We start from the raw sequence: 7,882 nt of genomic DNA, 5'->3' as shown, positions 1-7,882 counted from the left end.
TCGGGGGGGGGGCAGCGTAGGCCGGGGCGGGCTGGGGCGCCGCGTAGAAGGCCTGGTGAGTGGCCGGACGCGGCCCCATGATGCCCAGGTAGGGGGCGCGCGGCACGGGCATGGAGTAGGCATGAACGACCCCGGTCCACGGATTGTGGCCGGCGGTCCAAGGCGGAGGGGCGGTGTGCTGAGGTGGACGAGGCGCGGGGGCGGTGGCGTTGGCGCCACCATTGCCACCGCCACGGCGATGACGTCTGCGGCGACCACCGCCAGAAGTAGCCGCCTGCCCGGTCCAGGGGCCATTCTAACCGGCCTGGGCGCCGGCTGGACTGGTCCACGGCCCGGTCTGGCCGGCCTGGTGACCGAACTGGCCGGTCCACGGCCCGGTCTGACCGGCCTGGTGACCGGCTGCGGGGAAACCTGGCGGCGGACCGGTGGGGCAAGGCGCGGGTGTCTGGGCACCGCGGGAGAAGCCGGCGACGAAGGCGGTATGGGCCGCCCGAGCCCGGAGATGCTTGAGGAGGCGCTCCTCGAGGCGCAGGTAGGCCACGGCCTGCTCGAAGGTGGGCGTGGTGAGGAGCGTGAGGTTGGAGGTGGCGCTGCTGAGATCCTCGCCGAGACCCGCCGACAGGGTGGAGAGCATGATCTTGTCATCGATCGGAAACTCCAAGTAACGGAGCTCGTCGGAGAGGCTCTTCAGCTTTAGGACGTACTCGTCGAGAGACCGGTCGTTCGGTGGTTGCCGAAGAACTCCCGCCGGAGGAAGGTGACCCGCTGAATTTTGTTGTCGATGAAGAGGCCGGTGATCTTAGCCCGGACCGTGTGTGCGGAGTCGCCGTCGCGGACGACGGTGCGGAAGATGTCGTTGGAGACGGTCCGGTAGAACCAGCGGATGATGGTGGCGTCGATCGCGAGCCACTCCGGATCGTGCGGCATGGCGAGGAGGTCGATGGTGCCGTCGACGTGATCGAGGAGATCATACTCGCGGAAGAGCAACCCGAAGTACGTCTTCCACGGGAAGAAGTTGGCAGCGGTGGTGGAGAGCGTCACCGGCACGCGCTCGGCGATGGGGATGTCGCGGATGACGGCGACGGAGGGGCCGGCGAAGGGGTTGCTGCTACCGGAGCGGGAGGAGTTGAAGGGGTCGGAGCCAGAGGAGGAGAAACCGGCCATGGCAGAAGCGATGGTGGTGGTGGGAGGGGGAAGTGGCTAGGGCTAGGGTTGGGGTGGAGGGCGGCGGCGCCCGGGGTGGGGAGGGCGGCGGCTAGGGCTAGGGGTGGGGTGGAGCCGGCGGCGCCCAAGGAGGGGCGGCGGCTAGGGCTAGGGAGGGGAGGGGGCGGCGGCGCCCAAGGGGAAGGGGCAGCGGCTAGGTCAGGGCCGGAGGGCCTCTGATACCATGTAGAGAAGTATTGGAGATTGCACAGCACCAATAGGGCCGACTGCTCATGTATATATAGGAGGACACATGTACAATTACAGGTATAACCCTGACAAAACACGGGGGGGGGGGCTATACCTAGTACAATATGTTACTCAACACTTAGCTAAGGGAAGGCAGCCTTCTCTTTCTTATTTGTCTCTCATCCAACTAAACAAAAACCTACATGGCAAGGCTAAGGAAAGGCTACCGTCACCCTATTGTACATGCCCTTACAAAAATACAGTAAATACATGGCGTGAGGGTCTTCGCGGTGGCCTTAATTAGTGGAGCAACTGTTTTAACCCCGAACCAATTGAGCGGGACCACAACTTGTCTCGTAGACTTTCCCGAGGAAATTATTCCGTAAGTGTAGCATTGCTTGATTCTGATCTACATGCCGTTTCATAGTTACGTTTGCCTTCCATGGAGCAATACGTCATGGCCGGCCCTCGTCCGGGGTAAGAAGGGCGAAGCGGAGATCGGGCCCATACTCGTTCAAAATCCCTCCCATGGCACTCGACCGCTCGAGTGGTTGGTTTCTGTCAGCGCGAATCGCTCGCTCCCGCACGAGTCAGTTCCTTTTTCGTGCCGTGTCCATTTTTTCTTTTTCTGGTAAATGTGCTCTATTCCGTTTTCGGCCCGGTCTCTCCCAGTATTTTCAAAAATATTTTTGAATTGGCATATCTATTTCCCCCTCAGCCTATTGTTTTCTCTCCCTGTTCGCCTAACATTCAGCATCGACAGAGACGGTGCCGGCGATGGCGTGGGGGCGATTCCCTCTGCCTATAGCACGCTGTGTCGATCTCTTCTGCACTCAGTTCATTAGCACAGGTGAATCTTATCCGTCGTTCTCAGGTAATTATTCAGGATCTAGTCGATAGCCTAATTTCCCAGATCTTTGGATGCAGTAGTCGCCTGCTGATTTCTTCTCCGGCGAGATTTGTTGTACCGCAAATCCATTGGATTTGTGTAGTTCTACGTGGATATTTGTTCACTTTGTTTTGTGTTTTGTTTGGCGGATTTCTTCTCCGGCAAGGTTTTTGTTGTATGCGCTCATCTAAATATTGGTTAGGCTATTTCATGTTCACTGTAGATATTCTCACGCGTGCACCGTAGACTGTGCCTAATTTTAGTGTTTGTAGCAACAGCGTGTCAGAGGTGGCTATTGATGATATGTTGATGTGTTCATGTGTTTTTGTGTTTGCCTAGTGTTGTTGTTGATAGTTTGAATTGAGTGGGCTTGATATATTAACGAGCATCGATATGTACATCAACAGTAGCTAGTAAAAATACTCAACCAGATAGGAGATTTAGTAACTAAATCGACATAGGTTCAACACAAGTTACATAACATAATAATGCTAGAACCTTGATACCTTCGATCTGGATTACGGATTGTAGTATGATAATCTTTTTCCTTAAAAGACCTAGGTTTAATCGAATCTTGGGAAGAGCTACTAAATGGTATAAAAAGGAAATGTCTACAAAACTTGATAGTGTATTTTATCTTTAGTTTACTAGACCTATCTAGTTTACTTTTAATGGGGTTGTGTTCAATGATGGAAATAGGCCAGGGTTATGGTTTCATCTGCAGCTATGCATACAAATATAAATAAAGCTCATATGTGTAACAAATAAAATAGAGATAAGAGATTTGCGAGTAGCACATCCGTAAATACTCTTGCCCCTAAAACCAAAGGTAACAAGAGCCTAATAGTCCAACCATTGTCCTTACAGCCGCAAGCAACAATAGTTATTAACTAAATAAATACAGACCAAAGCCTTAAGCAAGATGATTGTGCCATGATCCCGAATGGATCAATAAACATGTATCATTATTTCCCCCCTTTTGTAATTGAGGTTTCACGGTAGCACGCCGTTCTCCACTCATCCCACATATTCCCTTGATCGACTCGAATGATATGGGTACATGCAGATCATCAAGACGAGGCAAAGAAACAATGATACAGGGTTGCAAAACTCATATTCAATCCTTACACATAACATAAGATTAGATGTACATGAATGCTACGAGGATTCACCCCAACACGCTGCCCGTGACGACTACTCACACATAATATCAAGATTAAATACAAAGATAGAAATCATTGTGCAAAATACTTAGATTGAAATCACAATATTCTTACAATGGTCGCCAATTCTTAAGGAGATATCTATTACAATGGTGATAGCTATGGCCATGAAGGAGATGGGAGATGGGATGGATGAACAACTGTGATGGATTTCCTTTGGTGTGGTGATGATGGATCTGGTGGATGGCGGCTCTGTTTGGCGACGAATGGCTCTCTTTTCAGCGCTGATCCCTTCACGACTTTATAGGGTTTGACCTCGGGAACGTAGCGGCGAGTGGTACGGGCGGACGGTACGGGCGGGGCTTGCCCATACCATGCTTGTTAAAGCTCCTGGAACCGCCTTTGCAAGCGTAGTCAACTTTTCCATGTTGATGCAATTTTCTTCAGTAATTGCAGGTCCATTTATCATTATGACGTGATTTCCTGCACAACATCCACTCTAGCTGTGTAAACAATCACTCTAGCTTAAGTAGTTAGCTCTCAGTTTGCCAAGGAACATTCAATGTTTATTATCATCAAATTAAGTATGAGCATTCATGTCAAAAGAGGTATCGAGCAATGAAGTATCTTAATTACGCCCACATCAATCGATCAAGGCTATCAAAAAACTTATTGTCCATTCATTGCCTTTCAAGAATATATTTATCTAATAGTAGTGAGTCCATGCCAAGACTTGAAAAGTGATATCTTTCGGATTCCTTTGACAGTTTCGAAGTAAAAGTCGTGATTGACCTTGTAGGATTGTGACAATCATGGGGCCAGTGGTGCTAGTATCCCAAGAGTGTGCGCAATGATCGTGTTGACACGCATAAAGCAATATTAGACACTAATGCATAAGTTGACACGCGTAAAGCAATATCTCATATTTATATACAACCTTACATCTTGGTATGTGTCTTAGCTACCACTAGACTTCAATTCCATCAAACAACTCATATCAAGAGTGCTATCAAGTCTATCACAACATCTATGGAATTAAGTATCTTCAAAGTTAAACCCTTAAGACAATCGATCATCATACTATTTTTAAACGTCTTCTTTTTATACTTGTTAGGCAATATTATTTCCAAGGAAAGACGCGGTTAACTAAATGAACTAGAGTAAGAACTTTCACAATTAACTAAGCATACAAATAAAGCTCCACTCCAACTGTTTCAAATTACTCCCACTGGTACAATATCTTAGCAAGTCTACTAACTAGCATAGACAATTCAAACTTCCAAAGCGGGATACATAGGACACACCTCCTGTAGGTGGCTCCAAATTTCTCTTCCTTGTGATCTGTTCCTTCAAATCTATTGGTAGATCTCTCTCATAAATAATATCAAGCAAATAGGCATTAGAAAATTCAGCTCTTTCGGGAACAAGGATGAAAGGAAAAAATTGTATTTTCGTGAATTTGGGATAGAGAGGGAAAAAGAAATGAAAATGGAGACAAAGTAAGGAACTAAAACAAACTAAAACTAAAATCAAATATAAAAGCAAAGTGTTGGAACAAACTAACACGAGTGTTTCAAAACTCTTTCAAAGAGCTGGAGTACAAATTTATTAAACACAAATAAAAATGCTTGAGGAAGACATCCCCATGCTTAGGATTTTGCAAGCCCTCTTGGTGAGCTCATTGTGGTGGAGGTTAATTCCCATAGTTCCATTGTATGCTCCCATGAGTGGACCGGGAATTGAGTTTGGTGGCGTTGTCTCGAAGGTTGATGGCGAGGTTGCTCAGGTTCTCAATGCTTTCTTCGAGCGCGTACATGTCCTGGTAGGTGGTGAAGTCATGGAGTGACTGCTGCTCCTGTTCCGGTCCTTGAGGTTCTTGTTCAACCTCCTCTTCTCCGTTGGATTCATATTGTTGTTGTGGTAGACTTGCTTCAACCTGCGCATCATAATGAAAACACATTGATATTAAACCTTCTTGCCTATACGGTGATGACTCCACCTCTGCATATGGGGCCCCGAGCTTCAAGTGCTTGGTGGTTCAAGTAGAGATCGAGAATGGCCCCTAAGTTTAGGCGGAGGTTGCTTTCTGGAAATGCAGCTTTTGCGAGGATCATCATGTCCTCTTCATTGAGTTTTGTGAAATCACCTCGTGCCTCGCAAGGTGTTAGCAATAACATAGTACAAATAGCGAATAGCGGGGCACTCAATAGAATTTTCCAGATGGAGTGTGCTAGGTATTCTCATCCTAGAAAAATATATACTAGGTCAGGGGTTCAAAGTAAAGAATGCATAGCGGTTTGTGGTGGCACTGTTCTCAAAGTCAATGTGGTTGCACCACTCATCTAAGGTCCAATCATACTCACGGTTCATTAAACAGAAGGATATCCGATCGACTCCGAGTTGATTCTCCTCAGTGTTGTAGTAGTGGTCCACCGTGTGCTTCAGGGTGCTGAGGAACTCGAGTGTCAAGCGGTGATAGGTGGCGGCCTCCTGAAAATAAAAGTCAAGAAAACCAACATTGTTGCAAAGAGTATTGAAATCATTGTGTAGGCCTAGTTGGTTCAGAATATGGGGCATGCCCATTTTGTCGACTTGATCTCGCGGTCCTTCAGACGGTTGAAACGGCTGAGATGGCGGTGTTCTTCGAACTCGATACCGAGCGAAGCGGGTGTGTCTTCAACCGGTAGTGCAACCTGTGGAGTCACAGCGCGCGAGCGGCTCCTTGTGTTCATCATACTTTGATGGGGTACGAGGAATCGAATCAATAACGAATGAAATTGAAGATCCAATGGAGTGGGTTTTGATTTTGGAGGAGGAAGAGAAAGAGAATATGAAAATTTTAGGTTGCTTACCTCTTCTCTGTGTGTTTAAGGCTCCCGTCGCGTGGTACAGGCACACGGTGCATGCGCCCATACCATGCACGGGCGCATCCTGCTCGTACCAGGTGCAGCCGCCTTAGAACTAAGGAGGTAGATGCGATACAGCCGGGTGGTACGGCCATATACCCATGTACCGATGGTCGTTAAACTTACAGTATGTTTCCAAAAATTTGATGTTTCCGTCGTCAAGTGGTACGGGTGATGGTATGGTCTGGTTCGCCCGTACCGATGGTCACCAAAGTTACGGATGGTTTTGACGAAATCTTCAACTTTTCATTCTCGAAGTCGTGGATGCGGTACGGGAGCGTGGTACGGCCTGGTCCGACCGTACCGTTGGTTGCCAAAGTTACGGTAACTTGCGAACATCAAAAATTTCTGTGCAATCTTCACGTGCCCTTGTATATCAACATTACCTCGAAAATGGCTAAGGAAAAAACAACAGTATATATATTAAGAACGCGCAACCGTTAGCATATAAAATCAAAAAGGCATTATTGTTTTAATTTCTTCTCCTCTTTTACAAAGGATTTCATGAAAACTCTTTATTAAAAACAAAAACAAACGAGAAAAACAAATAAAACTAAACAAGAACTAGATAAATAATTTATTGATCATGGGTTGCTTCTCATGAAGCGCTTCTAGTAAAGGTCAATTAGCTTGACCAGGATGGTGATCACTTGAATGTTGGAAGTGGAAGTCCCACTCCAAAGTAGTTAGCTTTCAAAGTAATGATACCGTCATCATCATGTTTGGCCTTCTTCTTTCTAGGGAAGTGTACTACAAATAGGTCTTTGGACGGTAGTCTAATTCTCACATTCCCTTCATGCAAATTGATTAGAGCTTTAATAGTTCTAAGAAATGGCCTTCCTAGGATTATATGTGCTATAGGATCTTCAAGCATGTCTACATTAACAATATCAATAAGAGCAGGACAACCTTTAATCTCTACTACAATATTATCTTTTATACCTACACCTTGTCTATATGTTGAATCAGCTAAGTGAAGACTTAGCTCAGTAGTTCTAAATGGCCCCATTCCTAACTTATCAAATAAGTTCTTTGGAATTGTGGAGACGCTTGCACCAAGATCACAAAGTGCAGCCACCTTATTTGTCCCAAAATGAATTTTAATAGTGGGCTCAAATATATCATCAAGCTTAGCTGGAAGTTTTTTGGCTAGCTTCTTATATTGTTGTTCTAAATCATGGACTTTGCATGCTATCTCATGAATAAATTATCGGTACCTTTCACCATTACCTTCATCGACTCCAAGGTGTCTTACCGTGGCCATCTTTATGAGATCTCCTACAAAGTAATCAAGTGTTGGAGCATTCCTATAGTCTAGTTCTTCAAGTGCTTCTCTTGGTCTTTCAATCCTCATCATCTTGACGTCTTCAACGGGGTTCGGTTCTGGTTCACCCTTAAGAATATATATAAGCTCGTCTACCTTTGAAGTAAGCTCTTCATTGTTACGTTCGGTGATTGCATTCACCTTTCTCGAGGAGGATCTCGTCTCACATGCCATTGTGCATGGTTGCTTTGCATATCATATAGGAGCC

This window comes from Lolium rigidum, chromosome 7 (assembly GCF_022539505.1).
Source record: "Lolium rigidum isolate FL_2022 chromosome 7, APGP_CSIRO_Lrig_0.1, whole genome shotgun sequence".
NCBI lineage: Eukaryota > Viridiplantae > Streptophyta > Magnoliopsida > Poales > Poaceae > Lolium > Lolium rigidum.
This window is presented reverse-complemented; position numbering follows the sequence as displayed.